The sequence below is a fragment of the Podarcis liolepis genome, assembly GCF_965112155.1.
Source record: "Podarcis liolepis genome assembly, chromosome: 11".
NCBI classification, from domain to species: domain Eukaryota; kingdom Metazoa; phylum Chordata; class Lepidosauria; order Squamata; family Lacertidae; genus Podarcis; species Podarcis liolepis.
The window spans coordinates 28,582,558-28,606,284 of NC_139565.1; the positions used below are offsets into that span (position 1 = coordinate 28,582,558).

Sequence of the window (23,727 nt, forward strand, 5' to 3'; positions counted from 1 at the left end):
AGAGAAGTTCCAAAATAAAATTTCCTTTATTTTGTACACTCTAACGCTATTTGTTAAATATGCTTCCCTGTCAAAAGATACCACAGAACCAACAAAACAGCCTTTAGAATAGCAGCAATATATAATATGGTTATTATTTTCACTCTACTATTCTTCTGTTTATTGTTATGCTACGCCTTTTTTATTTGCTGTGTTTGATGAATGTTGTTTTATTATGCTGTAATCCATCTTGCCATTTCTTTGATGTGGAAGTACAGTGGTACTTTGGGTTACATACGCTTCAGGTTACATACGCTTCAGGTTACAGACTCCGTTAAACTAGAAATAGTACCTCAGGTTAAGAACTTTGCTTCAGGATGAACAGAAATCGTGCTCCGGCGGAGCAGCAGCAGCAGCAGCAGGCCCCATTAGCTAAATTGGTGCTTCAGGTTAAGAACAGTTTCAGGTTAAGAACGGACCTCCAGAACGAATTAAGTACGTAACCAGAGGTACCATTGTACACAAATATTTTTAATAAATGAATGAACAAAATCCTCCAGTTCTGGGTAGGAGATTCACCCAGACATTTTAAACCACGGTCTCCAAACTTTAGAATTCAGCTGCAGTCACACAGCACCATTTATCTTGTCACTTAGGATTCAAACTGTTTACTTCCACTTTTTATTTACTTTTTTTATTTTAAAAGCCCAATTGATTCATGCAAGATGGTTTCATTCCAGCTTCACCTGATATACTGTTAATCCTTCAGCAAAAAGCAAGTGCCTTGCTGCCCCCTGTTGTCACTTAATATATGCTTATGGCCTCTGATCATTTTGGATCAGGGGTCAGCAACCTTTTTCAGCTGTGGGCCGGTCCACCATCCCTCAGACCATGTGGTAGGCCAGACTATATTTGTTTTCTTTGGGGGGGTGAATGAATAAATTCCTATGCTCCACAAATAACCCAGAGATGCATTTTAAACAAAAGTACATTCTACTCTTGTAAAAACACGCTGATTCCTGGACCGTCCGTGGGCCGCGTTGAGAAGGTGATTGGGCTGCATCCGGCCCCTGGGCCTTAGGTTGCCTACACCTGTTTTGGATGGACATATTTTAAAAGTCTTTTCTACCTAAATCCAGAGTACAGCCCCAATTTCTCTTGTGAAACAGAGAAACTGTTCAGTCACCAGGGTGAAAGGCAAAGCCAGCAGGTTGCATTAGCTTGATATGTTCTACAGAGAAAGTAGCAATACAGTGGTACCTCGGGTTACATACAGTGGTGCCCCGCAAGACGAATGCCTCGCAAGACGAAAAACTCGCTAGACGAAAGGGTTTTGCGTTTTTTGAGCTGGTTCGCAAGACAAATTTCCCTATGGGCTTGCTTCGCAAGACGAAAACGTCTTGCGTTTTTTGCAAGTTTGTTTCCTTTTTCTTAACACCGTTAATACAGTTGCGACTTGACTTCGAGGAGCAACTCATACAACGCAGTGTACATAGTAGCCTTTTTTGAGGTTTTTAAAGACTTTGGTGATTTTTGAAGCTTTTCCAAAACATCTTTTGCAGCCATTTGGTAAGTTAAGCTTTTAAAACTTTTTTGGGGGGGTTTGGATTTTGGGTTGGGGTGTTTGGAATTCAAGGACTTGGTGTTGGGAAGGGGTTTGCAAGAATCTGGAAGCTTGTGTTTTTCCCCCTGCATTTTTATGATTTTCTGTGACCATTGGGCCACTCTGCTGTTTTTTTAAACAAATTCTGGGTTTGAATTTTGAAATGCTCTTTACAGTATGTGTGACTTTAAAGAGCACTTAATAAACTCTTGTTGTACCAAATTTGGCTTTGTTTGGACTTTTTTTGACCATAGGAACGCATTAATTGATTTTCAATGCATTCCTATGGGAAACCGTGCTTCGCAAGACGAAAATTTCGCTAGACGAAAAAATTCACGGAACGAATTAATTTCGTCTTGCGAGGCACCACTGTACACTTCAGGTTACAGACTCCGCTAACCTAGAAATAGTAACTCAGGTTAAGAACTTTGCTTCAGGATGAGAACAGAAGTTGTGTTCTGGCGGTGCGGCGGCAGCAGCAGCAGGAGGCCCCATTAGCTAATGTGGTACCTCAGCTTAAGAACAGTTTCAGGTTAAGAACGGACCTCCGGAACGAATTAAGTACTTAACCAGAGGTACCACTGTAATTTCCAGGAATCCTATTGTATCAATCAGGGTGCTGTAGTATTCAGCAGAAGATGGTACAATTCACGATAACATTCTTATCCTTCTCCATCTTGAAATATTTTGACCCTACATGGAAATCGACAAATATGAATATGAAGCCGGTTCACCATTCACTACTTACTGTCAGAAAGTGTTTCCTGATATTTAGTTGGAATTCGCCTTTCTTGGCTTCAAGTTACAAGAAAGGAGATTCTGACTAAACATCAGGAAAAACTTTCAGACAGGAAGAAGAAGAAGAAGAAGAAGAAGAAGAAGAGAAGAAGAGTTTGGATTTGATATCCCGCCTTTCACTCCCCTTCAGGAGTCTCAAAGCGGCTAACATTCTCCTTTCCCTTCCTCCCCCACAACAAACACTCTGTGAGGTGAGTGGGGCTGAGAGACTTCAAAGAAGTGTGACTAGCCCAAGGTCACCCAGCAGCTGCATGTGGAAGAGCGGGGACGTGAACCTGGTTCCCCAGATTACGTGACTACCGCTCTTAACCACTACACCACACTGGCTCTCTGGAATGGTCTCCTCTAGGCGGTTGTGGGCTCTTCTTCCTTGGAGGGTTTTAAGCAGAGGCTAGATGGCCATCTATCACGGATGCTTTAGCTGAGATTCCTGTACTGCAAGAGGTTGGACTAGATGACCCCTAGTGTCCCTTCCAGCTCCATAATTCTATGATTCTATTATTCTACTGTCAACAAGCGAAGATGCATCTAGGACACAGGCAGCCGATACTGGTGTTGGACTCCAAGAACCTTCCATCACAGCCAACATGGCTGAGGTTCCAGGCTAGTAGGATTTGGAGTCCACAACGCCACAATGGCTACCCCTGGTCTAGGGAGTTTCATTTGGGTCCAATGTTGTAGAATAAAACATGTGTTGAAGGAAAAGGTTTCTAGTAAATTGAAGGTTTTTTAGCCAGGAATGAGGCTGACCAACAGCAGAGAATGATTGGATGCTGAACTCGAGCAACCTTGATCCAGAATATCTGCTGGAATTTGCACGCTTCGTGACCCAAGTTTGCTTGTGGTTTCTACATTGAAGTCAGACAAGTTGCACAAATTCAGATCTTTAGCAAGACAGGAAAATGTTATTCCTCCTTTAGGAGGAAGCAGCTATTCTGTCAAAGACACAATGTGGCTTGCAAAACAATAAATCATTCATTCGGAGAGAGGTCACCAAAGCATCTCATGCCTATGCAAACCGTAGTACAGAATGCAACAGTTCCACAAGTTCTCAAACTGTGTCACGTACAGTTTATTGCAGAAAAGGTTATGACTTGTTAGAGCAGCCATCTTTGACCTTGAGTCCTCAGTTCTTGGACTCATCAACCCCAGCCAGCTTAGGCAAGGGGCATGGATGATTAGGAGCTGTAGTTTAACAGTATATGGAGCCCAAAGACTGAAAAAGGCTGAGTTAGTGGAACTTGACTGAATATCACATTTCAGAGGGGCAGCCATGTTAGTCGATTTCACAGAAAACCAACAAAGGCTACATACTGGAGGCGCCACATTCGGAAGAACATTGATGGGGCCCAACACAATGTCCTGATGCTGTACGATGTCCTGACATCGCTCTACACCCAGCTCTGCGCCCAGCCTGAACAATGGGGGGGGGGGGACCCCAACCGCCTCAAAAAAAGGTTGAAGGGCCCCAAAGAGCCTTGGCCCCTTGAAGCCAGTGCCTATCCTACATACTCAACATATATTTAAGGCAAATGGCTCCCCTCCCCAAGAATCCTGGGAACTGTAGTTTATCCCTCAGAGCCACGATTCCCAGAACCATTAACAAACTAAAGTTCCCATGATTCTTTGAGAGTAATGATATGCTTTAAACATATGGTGTGTATGTAGCCACTGAAACTTGTGTCAACTTAAAGCATAACTAATATATTATGGCATAAACCTCCATGGACTGGAGAGTCTACTTCGTCTCAGATGTCAAATGTGGCATCCTGAGTTACAGTAATATATACAGTGGTACCTCGGGTTATGTATTTAATTCGTTCCGGAGGTCCGTTCTTAACCTGAAACTGTTCTTAACCTGAAGCACCACTTTAGCTAATGGGGCCTCCTGCTGCTGCCGCACCGCCGGAGCCCGATTTCTGTTCATATCCTGAAGCAAAGTTCTTAACCTGAAGCACTATTTCTGGGTTAGTGGAGTCTGTAACCTGAAGCGTATGTAACCTGAAGCGTATGTAACCCGAGGTACCACTGTATACATGATTTGGCTGGGGGCTGTAAACAGTGACAGGAGGGTCTTCATGTGGGGCAACATGCAGTTGTGTGAGAGCTCACCTGCAGTCTGAAGTGACACTGCCTAGGCAAATATTTCCTGCCTCAGTGAGAACTAGGCCACAGCTAACATGGTGATGATACGAGTGAGAAGTTGCCATAGCTACCAGCTGAGTCATTTATGAAAAATGAAACGCTGATCTATGGCTAGGCTGACATTCTCTGACATTCTCTTATTTTAGTTTAATTCATAACCGTATCTTTTGTGGATCTGATTGAAAAGGAAGCTATGATCCATTTGTTAAAATATGCAGCCTATTTGACAGTTTCCAACTCAACACTTATCAAATTTGAATTATTACATGAAAGTTATTAGGCTTTGGGGGGAATAGCTATCAGTTTTGCAATTTATATTATTTTAAAGTAGACCACTGTTGTCATGTTCTGTAGCTTACATTCTTTGGGATGAACAAGAAAAGTGATCTATTTCACTGCAGCCATGTTTTTCAGGTAAGAGTTTACAAGCTTTCAAGTCTGCAGCCTACGGCAAAATCTACTTTGATTTTTTTCTTCAAGCACATTACTTAGCCTGCTTTATGGCAAATATAGTTTCATCGTACATGGTTACTGCTGAAAACTTCAATGCTGACAGCAGTTTATATGATTATTTACCCCCCCCCCATATACTTAAAAAAAAAATCAGTGGTACCTTGGGTTACATACGCCTCAGGTTACATACACTTCAGGTTACAGACTCCACTAACCCAGAAATAGTGCTTCAGGTTAAGAACTTTGCTTCAGGATGAGAACAGAAATCATGCTCCAGTGGCACGGCGGCAGCAGGAGGCCCCATTAGCTAAAGTGGTGCTTCAGGTTAAGAACAGTTTCAGGTTAAGAATGGATCTCTGGAACGAATTAAGTACTTAACCCGAGGTACCACTGTATTCCGCTTAAGGTGCATCAGAGCACTCGGCGTGTGCAAGTGATGTGAGCACGCCACGTGAAATGCTTGCATCACACACATACGTCACAGCTGAATAATAATTTAATAATAATTTCATTTCATTTCATTTCATTTATTTATTTACGGCTATTAGCCCATAAATTATGTACAAACATAAAAAAGCACAAAGGCTTAAAAACCAAAATATCTGACAACAGAATAATAATTTATTATTTGTACCCCGCCCATCTGGCTGGGTTTCCCCAGCCACTCTGGGCGGCTTCCAACAAAGAATATTGAATATTGAGGCTTCCAACAAAGAATATATTGAGGTGGCCTTCCTTGAAAAAATTGGGGTGCCCTTGACCCCTCAGCCCCACCACCAAGATGGTGCCCCTGACTGAGACTGAATTGAGAAGGGAATTTGCTTGACATGGGAAGAGCTATTAAGCAGCAAGTGTCTGATCTGCTATGCCTTCCAGACAAACGTTAAGCCATTTTGTGTTATCCGAGAGTAAGAAAGCCTCAGCTTCTCTAGCAGAAGAATGATATGGTCAGGCACGTTGCCCCAAAGACCATTGCATCGATCCAAGTTGCAGCAGCAGAATTCCAAAGCATTTTATCACTTACAGCAGTTACAGCTTTCTTTTTGCCAATCACCCATGAACTGATGTTTGCCACAGCAAGCATCCCCCAATCTTGTGCCCTCCAGATGTTTTGTATACTGCTTAATTGTAAAGAAAACCGCTAAGCAATTTATAAAGAATATAAAACATACATTGAAAATGTCAACAAAGGTTTTTAAAAAATCAGAATGGAGATAAAATGACCCAATATCCCTGAAGGAGCGTCTCCACCCCCATTGTTCACTGAGGTCCAGCTCTGAGGACCTTCTGGTGGTTCCCTCACTGCGAGAAGTGAGGTTACAGGGAACCAGGCAGAGGGCCTTCTTGGTAGTGGCGCCCGCCTTGTGGAACTCCCTCCCATCAGATATCAAGGAAATTAACAACTATTTGACTTTCAGAAAACATCTGAAGGCAGCCCTTTTTAGGGAAGTTTTTAATGTTTGGTGTTTTTAATATTCTGTTGGGAGCCGGCCAGAGTGTCTGGGGGAAAACCCAACCAGATGGGCGGGGTATAAATATAATATTATTATTATTATTATTATTATTATTATTATTATTATTATTATTATTATTTCAATTGTTAATAGCAATTAAATCAATTATAATTGCAGATTATATGTCAGCTTTATGGGAGTTCCAAAGTGCGGGAGTTGCTGCAGGAAAAGGTCAATTTCTTACAAATGTGGAATGAACATTATGTTGCACTTGTTAAAGTGCCCATTCTATAGATTGAAGAGTGGAGGCCACTAATGATATGGAAAGTAAGCGCATTTACTTAAGCATGATTTATTTTAACAATGTAATTTGTCTAATTGTAGAAGCTGAGAGTCCTACGTATGTGGAACCAGACAGCCCTAACCTCACCATTGCCCCACTCCATCCTCTTCCGGGTAAGCAGCAGAGACACTGGTGTCGGGGGGGAGGGTCAGTTCCTTGGCTCTGTTCCACTACACCTGACTGGGGAAGAGTTACCTCATGATGCCCTTAACTGAAGTATGGGCACCCAGGGAGCCTGCAGGGTGGAGACTGCAGATGAGATTATTTGTACAATGCAAAAAAGGACACTCGTAAAAACCCCTCCATCACCTCAAAAGGAAGGTAAAGGACAAAATTCCTGTGGCCCACTTCCATTTAACAGTTTTTGAATGCAAATTCTTTTCTCATCTACAGAGAACGATGGTGGTTGTTTTGTTTTGTTTTTAAATCCCCTCACTTTTACTACATCTGTAAAACAGAGATGTAGCTACCAATATTGTCATCCCTTGGATTTTGAAATGCCCTGTGGTGCTTCACAATGTTCAAGGCCTTAGACTATTGATCCTATCCGTTTTTGAGGTAGGTCTTCTGAAGAAGCCACGAACTGGGTACCTCACTGTGGAGAATTTGCAGGGATGCTAATTGCGTTACCCGATCTGACCTGAAGGTGATGGGATTAGCTCCAAAAGTGTATGTAAATCACAGAAGCCAATTATTTCAGAATTAATGCACCACCCTTGAATTTGAGTCTGATGATGGGCAAATTGCTTGTTTGTTGGAAAAGAGGCAGCTGTGTTTGTCTCTCTCTCATTATGTGCCTAACCAACTGTCTGTAAATAAATCAGACAGACCCAGAGGACTTTACAGACCAGCAGTTGCAATGAGCAGTATTACTACATCCACAATTTTACTGTGCTCATCAAGGCCAAATGTAAGCAGGCAATACGCCACTCAACCGCAGCTTCAGTTTCATAAATACAAATCATGTGAACATGAGTTCACATGGAGTTTTCCCTATATGGGTGCAACACAGATACAGCGCAGAAAAGTGTATTTCACTAGAGCCTATGGCCTGCTGTGTTTACAAGCCTGTGCCATTAGCCAACCCACGGTCCAAATGATCACCTTCTTTCCAATGTTTGCTGTTCTTACGCTTATTTCCCCAGGTGCTTGGAGTTTTTGAATCAGGCAGCTTCCCAGAGTCCACGCAGGGGTAGCCAACATGAAGCACCCAATATGGTACCCACGAGAGTTGTTGAACTCCAACTCGCATCAGCCCCATGGCCAATGGAAAGGGATGACGAGCGCTGTAGTCCAAAATAGCTGTAGTGATGTGTAAATATTGCTATACTTGAATTTTAGTTTACTGAGATGACCTTCTGTCCTATGCACTTATGTGTAATTTCTCTGATGACATTTACGGTACTTTCTGCTGATGCCAAATGATTTCCTTCCCTTTCCGAAGCTTTTCAGTTTACATGCACAATGAATCTCCCATTATCCCCCTTATTCCATTTTCCTTAAGCGATGCTGTGCTCTTTCTCTCCGAGCTGCAGGGACCTAATGTACTTTCAGATGTCGTTTCCCCCCACTGCCAGAGTGGACTCAACCACCTGCCCACACCTGATTATGCAGCTGCTTCCTGCTCATGATGGGGCAACTGTTGACACAGACGTCATGAAGTGATTCAGAGCACCCTTACGCTGGGCTGCAGATGGGTACTATTCCAGTATGCCCATAAGTACTTCTAATAATAAAGAAGGCTTACATAAATCTAGATGGGAAATGGAAAAATATCAGAGCACAAAGGCAGGCAGCTCAGTTCTATGAAGGAATAGTATTTTAGCATTAAAGAAGGAATCAGGACCATCTCAAAAATGTGAACTGGGGAAAAATATGTTCCAGCGAACATTTAATTGAAAAAGGAAACGCAGTTTATTGCATCAGTGATTTCTGCGGAACTTAGGTCCAGGTAACAGCACTTGGATTGTGGTTGTAAGAGGATAAGCTGCAAACGACCTGGTCCACAGGATCAACTGATGAATGGCATCTCAGTGAATCGCAATGAGTCTATGGCCACAAGCAGAGGTATACCTAGGGTCCTTTGCATCCTTGGCAAGGAGCTGTGTGGCAGCACCCCTGAAAAAAATCACTTTACCACAAGAGCCACATTAGAAATTACTACATTCTGCACGACCCAAGTACTCGGAAGTGTCTGGAGTAAGGGCGAGACGAGGAGGAAGGGTGAAAAAATCAGCAAGTCTTTGTGCTGCGGTGTGAGAAGGCCGGAAAGCTTCTCCCACATTTGACCTTGCCACAACAGCGGCTGCGTGTCACCACACACATATTTGCCATAGTCTGATAGGTGATATTTGTGCCTTCCCCCAGGCCTGCACCTCAGATTGGGGTGGTGGTTCCACCAACCTTTAGGGATAATGATTTGTAAACTCAGTTTTTTTGAAAACTCAGGTAGAAGCAAGGCAGAGTGATTTCTGATCCCAGCTGAGATTCTGTACCTGAACTCTGAAACTTTTTTAATTGTACTGTTGCACGCCACCCCAATCTCCAAGCAGTGCAGGATTCCAGGGGTTCCTGGTGCTTACCCAGGGTTCTGTTTCCTTGGAATGAGGCACAGCAAAGATGGTGGTATCTTTAGGATATGTGGTTTATTGACACACATATGTAATCTGAGTCTACGATGGAGGGGTTCGCAGCATTAACACCCCAGAAGGTCTTGATCAGGCATAGGCAAACTTGGCCCTCCAAATGTTTTGGGACTACAACTCCCATCATCCCTGAACACTGCTTGTTCCTGTTAGCTAGGGATGATGGGAATTGTAGTCCCAAAACAACTGGAGGGCCGAGTTTGCCTATGCTTGATCTTGATGCTCCCATAATCACAGCCTCAGCTTCATGCAGAAATCAAGCATCTCTCTCTCTCTTTCACTTTTGCCTGCAGCCTGCTTCTAGCCCAGCTCTCTCACACAGGCTCTTGTCCTTCTCACTAGCAGCCAGGTGAGGAAGGGGACCCACCCATTTGGCCTTGGGAACAGAGCAGCTTCCTTTCATATATTAATGACCCATACTTTAGGGCCATTACCAAGAAGCTGACCTAGCTATTTCAACCATAGAATTCCCCAAACTCACAGCAATACATTAACAATAATATTGGAAGGGGGAGGGAGAACGAGAGCGAGAGTGCATTAATTCTAGGATTTTTCATGGCCATCAGGTGGTGCAGTGAGCTACCATAAGACTTGTTAGAAATGCACAGCAATTCTAATCTATGGGTTTAAGTGTATTTGTCTCAATCTGAGTGTACCCATCCCTGGCACATCACTCTGAGCACTGAGAGAGATGAACTGAAGGGGGCTTCCAAGTGTGTCCAGTATTTCAATGTCTCCAAACACCTGGGAACTGACAGCACAGGTTCACCTGAATGCAATAGAAGCTGCCTCAGACCTCCATGCTCAGCACGGAAAGGTCTCCTGTGATGATAGGGTCATTGGAAGGAGAGCCTGTGTGCATTACCCAGCTAAAGCTCTTTATGCATTCAATTTGAACACCTGAGAAGAGCTTTGCTGCAATGCATATATCAAATGCAACAAGTTGCTTCCCTTAAGCATCCAGGAATTCTGCACTGTCAGCTCACGAGACAATAAAAACAACAACAACCATTCTCAAGTCTAAATGTCAGTGGTGGCAATGATCATCCCTATCTTACATTATCACATCAAGAGGAAAAATAAACCCGTTACTGAAAAGCATTCAAAACTGTCAAGCCAAAGAGCCTGCAATAGCAAAAAGAGTCCTGATCCTCTCTTCTAAAGCTCTCAGAATAGAAGTTGCCATGATTTTGCATTTGCGATTACTATAAAACTCTTGTGGAAAGGGAGAGATCATCAGTTGCTCTGACTCATTGTTCATTAGCAGCATATTGAGACACAACTTGGGTTTTCCAGAAGGCAAATTTACGTCAGCAAGTGAGAAGATAATCACTTCTATAAATCTTAGATCACGTCCTCGACTGCTGGTTTGTTTTATGAAAAAAGTAAAAAAATCAAATCTGTTAAGGCAATATTTCATAGCTTAACCAAATGCAGAAGCAAGATGTCACAGGGTGCAAGTGATGACTTAGTTCCAGTGTCATAGATCTTTACAGGCAGTCAACCTTGAAGCCAGGTCATCACACTGCTACCACCCCAAGACTTGACCATTATGTTCTGGGCAACTGGAACATACACAATAGTTTACTAGTTTCTTCCAAAACTGCCCCCTTCCTTTCAGAGATCCATTCCATGAACATCAGAAATACTGTGGCAGATCACTTAACAGTTCTATTGAAAAATCACAGATGCTGTAAACCCCACAGAGCTGTGTGCTAAAAAAAGGCTGCATCTTACACAGCAGTCATTTTGCATGTCTCTTCAGAAGCAAGCACCACACAGCTCAGCAAGACTTGGTCCAGTTAAGTGTGTGCAGAATTGCATCCAAAAAAGTAATTTATTCATTTTTTTACACAGAGCAGGTGGCCAGAACCACAGCAGAACAAAGTACTATACAGTTGAACCTAGGATTGTCTAAACCTGGCAAGTCTCTAAATGAGCTAAGGAATTCAGGGTACAATGAGATGACATGGATGTTTCATTTCCTGCTTTCAGGCAGGAGGTGAAGATAATTTTACTTAAGTGGGCTTTCTTCTGGATTCTGATCTTCTGTTTGCTGCTATATATACATTCACCCTTTCTTAGAACTGATGATATCTCCTCAAACAGTGACTCACAATTGAATTGAGGGAATTGTGTCCTTTGAAAAATACTGTTCTTGGCATGACATGAGGTAATTTAAAAACTCCATTTGGTGATATTTGATAAGTGGCAGCTGTTAGACCCATGCAGGTTACATCACAGTCCTATGTATGTGTTTGTGTGAATGTCTGCGGGCTTAAAGTGGGAATCGTGTTGAGAGTGAAGGTATGCAGGGATGATCTAGCTGTGTTCAGAGCTAAATGCTTCCACCAATGGAAACTCTGTGCTTTCAGGATTTTCCGACGCATGCATTCATATTAATGCACTTAGAATCCTTCTTCAGATTTTTGCACCAGAGCTTGACCAGAGCTTGCTGAGATACTGGAGGCAGAGCTTTTGCATGTACCCCCACCCTCTCCCCACTGTAAGCCCACCTGGGTTCACCCTGAATGAATGAATGAATAGGACTGTTGCAATCTGCAAGTTATAAACATGCACAGGCGAATTCACCCTTAGTTGTCCATTGATGGATTGCAACACACCAGCTCAATGGACTTTCTGAAACCTGTAATACTACATGAGAGCGATAGCACTATTGTAAGCATCTTAACTTTGAAATAAAACCCACAGGGGTCAGTGGTAGTTTCTTCCTTTCTGGTACATGGAATCATAGAATTATGGAGCTGGAAGGGACACTAGGGGGTCATCTAGTCCAACCTCTTGCAGTGCAGGAATCTCAGCTAAAGTATCCAAGAGAGATGGCTGTCCAACCTCTCCTTATAAACCTCAAAGGAAGGAGAGTCCACAACCTCCCGAGGGAGACCATTCCACTGAGAACAGCTCTTGTTGTCATAAAGTATTTCCACATGTTTAGTCAGAATCTCCTTTCTTGTAACTTGATTACATTGGTTTGGGTCCTACCCTCTGGAGCAGGAGAAACAAGCTTCCTCCATCTCCCATGTGACAGCTATTTAGATATTTGAGCCTAGGACTTGCCGATCAATCTCTTTTCCATGCCAAACATATACTTAGGACTTCAGCCTTCGTAAAAACTGCCATGAGAGGAAAAGTCTGTTTTATGTTTTACGTAAAACTTACGGTATATGCAATTAGTGACAGTTATCTGATTGCTTGATCCTCAGCAGCAATAGACAACAATGAAATGAGTGGTGGAGATTTTATCAAGACACCATTAAAACAACTGATTCTCTTAGCAAAATGTTTTTTTAAAAAAACCATTGCTTTCAAGCCTGTATGAAAGCATAATCACATCCCTGTTAGGACTTTAGTTAAGATAAGCACAGTTCTTAACCTGAGGTACCACTGTATAGCAATCTGCATCAGAAACCAAGCTCCCATTGGTGCCCCTCATATTATAGCAATTTTTCATTGCTATTTTTGCCAGGAATTTGTTAAAAATTCCCCACATGTGAAGTCCCAAGGAAAATCACTAACCACATCTGATAATACCCAAGACATGGCTGCTATCTAGGCAAGAACATCTAGTTAGATCCCTCATAAAGAATGTGGAGATGGATATCTTCGGCTCCCTCCCCTTTCTACATGTACTTGCTGCAATCATGGCATGTGACGTGTTAAACTTTTAATAAAATATCTATTTTTGCAATCGTAACTGTTTGCTAACGACTGAGACTTCCCTTAACCAGACCCTATCACTTTCCTTTGAGTCACGTCTTATAACACATCAGTAGAAAAGAAATGATTTCTGTGTCATTTATTGGGTATGATCCATGAAGCAAATTGCCTCATTAAATTTACAGTGGGTGGCTTGCTTATTATTTTATGCCCAACCTCATAAAGGAACAGGTCAGGCAACTTCCATTCACTCATTCGCACCATGGTGCATTCAGATTACATGCTGAAATGGACGGGAAGGGAAAATGGAAGAAGCCCAAGAGATTATGCATGCTGTTCTGTATATTACTTTTAGTATTTCTCTTGATCGAGCTACAACCATTTGCAAATGTCAGGCCTGGTTGTCCCAAACTTCACACATTCAGCCTGCCCAACCAGACTTTTTGTAAATGCACCTTAAAATGGCTTGCAAAAAAGCTTTAGTAGTTACATATTTAAGACGTCCAAAAGGAAAATAGAATACAATTAATAAAACCAGCACTAAAATACATAATTTCAAGCCAATCAATTTATATTTATTGTCATGGGGTTTGGGATAAGTCTGAATGATGCCTGTGGATCGCTTCCAGGGCTGTGATTCTGTATCCAGTGAGGTTTAGAATCCAGTAGAAAAGGCTACTGAACCAGTCAGACAATTTTCTTTGTTAAGGTAATGGCTTTTGGCCAGTTAAGTGCTCTCATCAGCATCTCAAAAAAGGGAGCTATGTAGCCATAATGTGATGGCTAAGTGATGGCACTTTCCAAGAAGGGAGCCAGCATTTCCCCCAGTCACAACCCCCCACCTGGCTGGATGCCACATCATCCTAAATAGGGAACAATAGGCATAGCTGTCAACTTACAGATTTGAAAATAAGGGACCAGCAGCCTCAAAAATAAGGGATCAGCAGCCGACATAAGGGATTTTCAGGGCACAGGCATGTTCAACTTCTGAGCCCCTCCGAGCCAAAGGCAGAAAGCCCAGCCAGCAGCCAAATGAAGCTTCAAGCGGTGGTTCCCACAGCGCAGCAACCCAGCAAAGAGGATGCAGCAAGGAAAACCACCGCCACCTCTCCGCTGGGAAGCGCTGAGCAAAGGCAAGTCCCCAGGCAACGTGGCCAATTTGATCGGCACAAGGCATGCAAGCTCCACCCCCAGTTGTTCTTAGACTCCTTATTGGGTGAGCAACGCAGCCAAGCAACACAGTTGGAGCCTCCCTCCTCCCTGGCCGGCAGGGAGGGAGGGAGAGGAGCTGCATCCTTTGAAACCCGGGAAATTTAAGGGACATCATCAATAAGGGACAGCAGCGGGACACGGCGCTGGGATAAGGGAGTTTCCCGCCAAATAAGGGACGGTTGACAGCTATGACTAGGTCAAGGAGAGAGAGAGAGGAAAGCAGAAGCTGGAGAAACAGAGGCATGTCTCCTCTGTGATGGACCCAAGGGTATGAAGTGGGGCTTCCTTGGAAACACTAATGGATGGGCAAGATCTTTTGTGGTGGTAATGCTATGAGCCCCTCCCACGACTCCTCAAATCCTATGCTCAAGTGGTATATATGTGTAAATATAACCACATATCCTAAAGACACCAGAGTTTCCATTGACCTTCATTCCAAGGAAACCAAACCCAGGGTAAGCACAGGCTTCTCATTGCTTGGAGACTGGGGGTGTGCAATGCCTTGTCTGCTGTTTGGTAACCCTGTAGCTCAGCAGAAACTTCATAGCTCAGTGATAAGAGCATTTGCAGCGCTGAAAGAGACCTCTGCCCGAAACCTTGCAGAGCCACTGCCAGTTGACACGAGACAATACTGTGCTAGAGGTAGAAATGGTCTGCCTGGATGGAATGGACTTCCTATGTTAGGCAAGAGCTGTAGCACAGTGGTAGCATGTCTACTTTGCATGCAGGCTCACTATTTTTTTGCTATGTATTAAACCTCTTGTTGGCACCTTGTACATGCTCGCATCATGTCTGCATATTTTATCTTACAAGCTCCTCGGTTCAAGAAGCCAGCTTCACATCTTTTATGCCAAATGAATGCACCCGTCACAAAAGACAGGTAACACCCTGACACAACTGGAATAGCTCCATGTGTCAATCTCTGTGCGCAACATAATGAAATCACGGTGTGTTTTGCCACTGCCAAAGCCCTTAGCTCGTAATTTGCATCTATGTGTCACTAATAATAACAGTAACGGACTTTAAAAAACCACATCTGGGTCACTCTGTTCCAGCAATATCGGGTCTACAAAGACTCCATGAGTGGAAAATCCACAGAGCTATGATTTGGTTCGTGTCAAACCTAATGGAACAATTTTCCATAATATTCAGCGCCAAATATAGTGCATTCATCGGAAGAGTTCAGAACATATTAGTTACATTAAAAAAGGTAACGGACCCCTGACAGTTAAGTCCAATTGCATTACTGTACATTATTTGCTACACTACAACAGAATGTTGTGGTGTAGAGTGCTCCTGTTCAGGATTCCTGCTATTCCATCCAATTCTCCCACTCCGGTTTTCTATTCCTACTCCCACAACAGGTCCGTGATCATTCACCTTTAGTTCAACCGCTGATTATAGGAACTACTTTCATGTGTAGTTCGGAGATTTTTGAACTAGTTTGGTCAACTATGTTCAACTGAACTAGTTCGTTCCAAGCACAGGGGAGCATTGCAGGAGGAATCCAAGGCTCACTGCAGCTGACACATGAAACACACTGGCCTTCTTCATAGAATCATCCCTTTTCCTGCACTCTCTATTTTTTAAAAAAAAACAACCAAATTTTTATTGGTTTTTAAACAAACAAATACAATAACCAACAACCAATTATCCAGCAGTACATCTAGCGGTGTTTGTTTTATCCATTGTCTCTAGACATATACTTACACATTCAACACTGAAACATATTACTATATATAACCTCTCCACTGAAAATATTGAATGGTTGGTATAAGAAGGTCTTGATTTTGGTTATATTGTGGTTAGGTGATGCACTGCTTGACAACCCCTTGCCTTTCCCCATCTATGTCTTTCTTAGAAGAGCACGTTAATAAAGATGCTTTAATTGATGTTTTCCCTAGGTGATACATGTGTGTTTGCAAGACTAAGCAATCTTTTTTTGTACCCTAGTGTACGCACTAGACACAGGAAGGCTAGTGTGAGTTCACTTTCATTCAAATGGTCCAATAACTTACTATATATGAAATAAATAAATAAATAAATAAATAAATAAATAAATAAATAAATAAATAAATAAATATGTCCAGTAGCACCTTAGAGAGCAGCTAAATTTGTTCTGGGTATAAGCTTTTGTCTGCATGCACACTTCTTCTGCATGCACACAAAAGCTTACTGTATAGCCAGAACAAACTTAGTTGGTCTCTAAGGTGCTACTGGACTATTTTTTTATTTATTTCGACTGCGTCAGACCAACACGGCTACCTACCTGTTGCTATATATGGGATTTGAAATCATTCTTACACTTTAACAACAACAACAAACCATAAAATACTAGAACATTTTTTTTTCAAATTGCAGCATTTATGTTAAAAAAGAAAAGGCAACATTTCCCACTGTTGACATTTACAAACATTACGTTTAAAAAGAGAGGCAAAACTGTGTCCTGGTTGGGTGCATATATTATTTTTTATCACTGGAATGAGGCAATTGCTGAAACTGGCATACTTTCTCTCTGTCTGCAGAACATCAGAGGAGCTGAAATTAAATCAGTATGAAACCCACACACTGGTATCTGATGAAAACAGGAAATACGATCTGAGCAACGGCCAGAATTCCTAGACCTGTCTTTGTTTAGCAACACGAAGCTCATCTCCCAGGGACCATAGTTAGTTTTTTTAAAAAAAATCTATGTGCTTCCTACAAGCCATTATCAAAGTCTCTAAAAAAGTTGTCATCCATCCATATAGGTGCCAGTACTCACCATGAAGTTGTTATAGTAAGTGCCAGACTTTTAACATTTGGGGGGAATGGTGCCGGTGCGGCGTACACTTGAGTACCCTTGGGGGGGGACTGGTCTTTTGAGTTAGTAGAGCATAAGACTCTTAAAGCTTAGGGTTGTGGGTTCAAGTCCCACCTTGGACTAAAGATTCCTGCATTGCAGGGCATTGGGCTAGATGACACTTTTGGTCCCTTCCAACTCTACAGTTCTGTGATTCTATGAATCCCACAGAGCGTGTTCTCCCTCATGGAGAGCGCATGTTGCAGTGGGGTCCGCCAGGCCATCCCTCTGTTGCCAGGCAGGATTACTAAGGAAGCCAGTGGCAACAATTAGATGGCTGGGTTGCTGGGGTAAATTCTATGTTGCAATTTGGTGGGAGGGATCAGTGGTTTTAAATCCTGTGGACGCTGCTGGTGCTTTCTCTTTCGCTGCATGCAACGGATCACCCGACCTAATTTTATGGGTTTTGCGTTGACTTTGCTATGCCTGTCATGGGGTCGTCTGCTCTTGGGGCAGGGGCCTGGTAGGAATTTTGTCCATCTGGCCGATTGGCTGGTACATTTGGTTTTTGCCTACTGCGTAGCAAATCGTCGCAACTTGTAAGGTTGTGGTTAGGCATTGGTTATCAATTGATTGGAGGAGGGGTTAGGATTGGCTGGGCCTGCCCCTCCAAGGTTGCTGCGGAAAGGGAATTCTGTTAAAGGAATCCAGGGGCTTGCCAATTTTTCGTCCAAATCCCTGGAATGGGGCTAGGGCTGGCAAGCCCTGGGGACCATGCGGGGAGAGGTGAGGGCCTGTGGCTCAGCTCCATTTCTCCCCAATATTATTTTCCCTTACTGACTTTCATTGGTGTCCGGAAGTCAGTTCTGTCCCCAGGTGGGGGGGCGGGCAGATAGTCTTAACCTAAGCAACCACTCATATTTATGTATTTCAATAAAGTTGTGGCCAAAATTATGCCAAAAACCTTAAACAAAAATTATGTGTGTGTTGTGAGTTATTTGAGGGGTGGCTTGGGGACCTCGATATGCAACGGCCATTAACAACAATCCTTATGAAAGAATCAGTGACCTTGAATAATGGCAGACATTGAGATTCCACAACATGACCCGTGCGAGAAAGACTCGCAATACAGTACAATACAATCTCATACCATTATCTTAATAGACCGTGCGTGTTTCAACCACAGGCAAGTGAATCAGAAAGCATAACATTACAATAGTGGGCAAAACCTCTATGGCACAACATACTTGCTGTTAGCAAAATATTGTGGAAAGGCAATGCACGTTTGAGAAGCAGCAGGTTACTTTATGGTACTTGATCTCCAAGGATACAAAGACACAGTTTGGCCAGAGGCTGCAAAGGAGGACCTCAGGGAGTTTAGCTGTGTCCCTTTGTTTTGGACAGATGGGGAAGTTCATAGTTCAGGGGCAGGGCATATTTCCATATTTCCAGGGAGTGAGTTAGAAACATCTGCTCTGCCACTCACTGTGGCCCCAAACCCTGTTCTGCATGTCTGTTTGTTCCCCGAACACCTCTTGCTCCTGAGAAATAGAGAAAGAGAGAGATATTGGCTAAGATGAGATTGCAGCAGAGAGAGTTGCTAGGGGTTCAGTTGAGCACCTCAAATGCAGCCCCTCCAGTGAAACAGGTATGTGTGCTGCCAAATCCTGGCCCTCCCAGCATGCTCCTTTTCTGACTGGAGGAGAATGGGTCACCTAAATTCTTCTCCAGGGTCTGAAGCAGCCAGTTGTTGGCTACTATGGGAAGAATGCTGGACTCAATGTATACCCTCCAACATCTTCTCACCCAAATCCAGGACACACCCACCCCGTGCACCATGCCACCCCCTTCCCCTGCCTGCCACTGCTGCCCCCTGCTGTTGCCACGTTCCCCCCACCTGCCACTGCCTTACCTTTGCCGTCTCTCTCTCCTCCTTCTCCACTGCCACTCCCTAGGCCTCCTTGCGGCCTCCTCCATCTTGCTGTGGCCACCGGAAGTAGTGTGCCCACTTCCGGAAGTGTGCTTCCAGATGTGCTCTGCCCAATGGCAGGGCTGGCAAAGGCCACATGGTGGAGGCCATGGTGGAGGAGGCTGCCAAGGAGGAGGGAGAGGAGGAGGAACTGGGACATCTGGAATTTCAAACAGAAGCCAGGGGGCATCTGTAACTGCAGGATGTCCCACTCAAAGTGGGACTGTTGGGGGGTATGTGAGTGGCCTGATCTAGTAGGTCTTTTCTCATGTCCCTTTGGATGATGATGATTGAAATATACTCGGAGTTGAGAGTGGATTTCATGATCTTTATTCAGCTTATAGTGGTGATGAAGAATAGAAGTTCCCCCAGAATGTCTGCTTAAATACATTATTTACACAATGGGCCCCACGTGATTGGCTAATTCCGGGATTCACCTGTAGGCCAATCAGGTTGCGGACTTACTTCCACCTGGAGCTGGATTGGGTGGCTCCTGTGGACCAATCATACTGCTGCATTCTGAATCCTATTGTTCTAGGACCAATCAGACTGCTGCCTTTTGGATCCTATTCAACTCAGTACATAACAATGATGATGACGATCCCACCTTCCCTCCAAGGAACTCAAGACGCTGTACCTATTTCTCCCTCTCTCTTCCTTTTATCCTCCCAACAACCCTGTGAAGTATGTTAGTCTAGACCAGTGATCGCCAAACTTGGCCCTCCAGCTCTTTTGGGACTACAACTCCCATCATCCCTAGCTAACAGGACCAGTGGTCAGGGATGATTGGAACTGTAGTCCCAAAACAGCTGGAGGGCCAAGACTGGTCTAGACAGTGACTGGTGCCAAGTCTTCCAGTGAGATTTGTGGTTGAGTAGAGATTTGAACTCTGGTCTCCCAGTTCTGAGTTCCAACACTCTAACCACTACACCATCCTGGTTATATTCCCCCTACTCCATAATGCACTGGTGCATTGAGCATCTCTTTCCTCTTGTAACTGAGTGCCTGAAGATAGGCTGGCAATACAGAGCAGCGTGTTTTGCCATGTGTTTACAGTTCCTTGGCAAGTTGGAGGCAAGTCTCCTTTTTTCATCCTGGATCTGTTTCATCAGCTGATATAAAAATATTATACAGAGGGTAAGTACAGAGGATGGTGCCTCTCAGTACAAAGGCAACAAAAGTAAACACACAAACGGATATACTACATTAACTTAATTGAGTCTAAAGGAGCAGCAGCTATTATTTGTCACCACTGGCCTAGCTCTAGCTGTTGGCACAGCTCCAGAGAGCAACTATTATGCAAGTATATATTGTTTGTGATATAAGCTGCCATGTTCAGGGAATTTAATATATATTAAAAATCCACTTACCCTTGCAATGATTACAAACTGAGCAAGTTGAGATGGAAATATCAAAAAATATTGCAGCCATTAAACAACCATGCATCACACAGCTGTGAGCATAGACCACCTCTGTAAAAGCACTTTGCCTTTTAGCTAGTGCTGTCAAACTTATTTGAGACAGGGCAGATGGCATTTCACCTGAGACCCCCCATATCATCTGCCTCTTTCAGAGACATGTAATTTCCTTTTATTTACAAATACTGCTTTGAGCAGTTGTTCTTTCTAACTGAAAAGATGAAGGCAAATTTTCATAATCCCATTTGGCCAGGATGATCAATGTTGGTTACACTTTGAGCCACAGTGACATTTCACAATGCCAACCTTTTAAAGAACTCTGTATGTACCATTTCCCTTTGCATACAAGGGATGAGACTTCAAACTGAAGTGCCAGACTGTCATTGAAAGAAGATTGCAGAGGCTGCTTTTGCTTAGTGTGGGAGACTGGGGGTGAAGCAGGGCTGTGGTTGATGTTTTTAACAAACCTCCTAACTTTGGGCCTCCACATATTTTGCCAAAGAAAGGTTATCTGTGCCAAAAAACCCAAATGCACTAATAACCATTAATGCTCAATAATTAATATGTTCAGAGTTAGTAAAGGTAAAGGTACCCCTGCCCGTACGGGCCACTCATGTCCGACTCTAGGGTTGTGCGCCCATCTCACTTAAGAGGCCGGGGGCCAGCGCTGTCCGGAGACACTTCCGGGTCACGTGGCCAGCGTGACGAAGCTGCTCTGGCGAGCCGGCACCAGCGCAGCGCATGGAAACGCCGTTTACAATCCCGCTAGAAAGCGGTACCTATTTATCTACTTGCACTTTTAGGGGTGCTTTCGAACTGCTAGGTGGGCAGGAGCTGGGACCGCAGGTGGGAGCTCACCCCACCGCGGGGATTCGAACCACCGACCATGCGATCGGCAAGCCCTAGGCGCTGAGGATTTACCCACAGCGCCACCCGCGCTGTTCAGAGTTAGGCCCCACCTAAATTTAAAGCAGAATCATGCCACTCTGAATAGTCTTGGCTTCTCCAGCAAAATTCTAGGAACTATAGTTTGTTAAGGGTGCTGAGAGTCATTAGGAGACCCCTATTTCTCCCTGAGAACTACATTTCCCAGAAATCATTGGGAAGATGGATGGATTGTTAAACCACTGTAGCGCTCTGTGTAGAATAGGGGTTGTCTAACAACTCTCAGCACCGTTAACTGATGTCAGATTGTGACCTAGTACTGGGTTCCAATGCATGTGCTGAAGACCAATGGTTTAACACTCTGCCCCCTCTGCAAAACAGTAGAGAGCAGTGTCCCCCCCCCCCCCAAAGAATATCATCTACTTCCTGCACATATTTGGCTGGTACCATTATTCTTAGATAGTTGTTGGCAAAGCACATCATGCACTCTTGCCATATCATCCCCTTCAATTTAACCTTCCCAGTTCCATGTAATTTATGTTTTCAACAATGCCTCATTGGGCTGACGTCTGGAATACTATGTGGGAGCAGGAATCTAACATGCTTCAAAGGCATAGTGTGTTTGGGGAAATGACCACCACTACTACTACAAAAAAAAAAGAACCCAGCAACCATGGTGCATTGCCCCATAACCTCATGCTACCCTCAGCCAGTCCCCACCTGTCTGCCTTCTTCATTACAACCAGCCCATGGTCGTCAACTTCCTTCTCCTTAGTCAGAATTCAGCAGAGGGGAGATTGGAGACAAAATAAGGAGGAGCTGGCTTGGCCTGCCATTAATTTTGCCTCCATCGATTGTTTGGGTCCCTTTCCTTCCACCCTACCAGCCTCAATGGGTACTAAACACCACTAGGTGGCTGCCATGTTTTTCCTTTTCCCATACAATGCTCCAGAGGTTGACTCAAAATCTTTGGCAGAGTGGAGGGAAAACATGGTCTCTTGGGGTTCTGCCATCTGAGGTGACTGCTCACCTCATGGATAGGCCAGCCCTGCTTCAATGTAAGATGTGAAGCTTGCCAAATGCTGGTTGAACCCTGGTTGGCTGTCACATAAAGCTGATGAACTGCATTTTGATGCAAACCATCTGGAGATAAAATAGATAAAAGTCCTTAAAGGCCAAGGATATGAGACAGAAATGATGTGAGTAACAGATAAATAAATACTTGGCTCCCACACCTCACCCCGATGATTATATGAAGGCTGGCTCTCTTCTCCCTCCTCCAATTGGGCTGCAGCAATAACTATTTGCCCATCGATCTTCCCTTTCCTCCTGCGCGTCAGTTTGCTGTTTTCTGTCATGCTTGAAAGTGCTGTAGGCACCCAAGATCACACTGATATTTTTAGCAAAATGGAAAATAAGATCTCAAGAAAGGTCACTCCTTTTGCGGTGCTAATTATATTGCTCTAGAAGGAGATTACAGCACATTGGTGACCAGGAATAATAGCTGGAATAGCTTATAAATCTTCAGCAGGTAGTTCTCATTAAAGCAGACCTTTTTTTTCTGCCACTGAGTCACTCAACAGCCAAGGTTTATTTTCTTTTATCTTCATGCCTCAGTGGAGCACCAAAACTCTTTTGAAAGTAACTAATTTCTATGCATTTCTGTTTTCTTAAGAAATAAACTCGACGTTGAATACTGAATTCTTTAGAAATAAAATTCAGACTCGAAAGAGGATTGTGTTAAATGGGTCATTTAATAATGGTCACTATTGTGGCTTTCCATATTTCATCATAAAAAGGAGCCTTCACAGTGGTTTTCATCTAGCTGTTTACAGTTCCCTCACACCAGTTTTCTCCACCTCCTTCATACGTGTCCCTTTGGTTCTGCACAGGGTCCACAAAACTCTTACCTATCTAGTCAAAGTTTGCCTGAGTTACTTTGGTTCAGCTATAGCATATGCTACTTGTAGTGGGAGATTAGCAGCCAAATCTAACTGCATATTCTTGCTAGCTAGCATGACAAATACTCAGACCATAGAGTGGTAGAGTGGGCTCTGTGCAATGTCATTTCCCCTCTTCTCCTGAAGAGGGAGGAGCATAGAGTATTTAATGTTCCTCTTTTCCTTTGACAAGTGAAGGAATGAGAAATGTCTCCACTTGCACCAGCTCAGGCAAATGCCTGAGGCTTGTAAATATAAGTATTTTGCCTGAATAGTTTTTACTGCTACTGTTGCTGTGAGACAATGAATGATTATAAAGCAGGTAAATATTATTTTTAAAGTTACTTTACAAATTGTTTCCTGATTCTTTGTTAAGCGGGGTAAGAATGGGGGGCAGCTTATTTCATTATAAAACAAGCTTTC

General features: G+C 43.5%; 1 long non-coding RNA gene across 1 annotated transcript; it reads left to right on the forward strand.

Annotated features, from left to right (window-relative positions):
- The first annotated feature begins 4,877 nt into the window (after window positions 1-4,877).
- Window positions 4,878-8,374, forward strand: LOC310688360. The gene is made up of 3 exons (XR_014516892.1): window positions 4,878-4,945; window positions 6,820-6,888; window positions 8,311-8,374. It is a non-coding gene; the product is annotated as an uncharacterized lncRNA (long non-coding RNA).
- The last annotated feature ends 15,353 nt before the right edge of the window (window positions 8,375-23,727 follow it).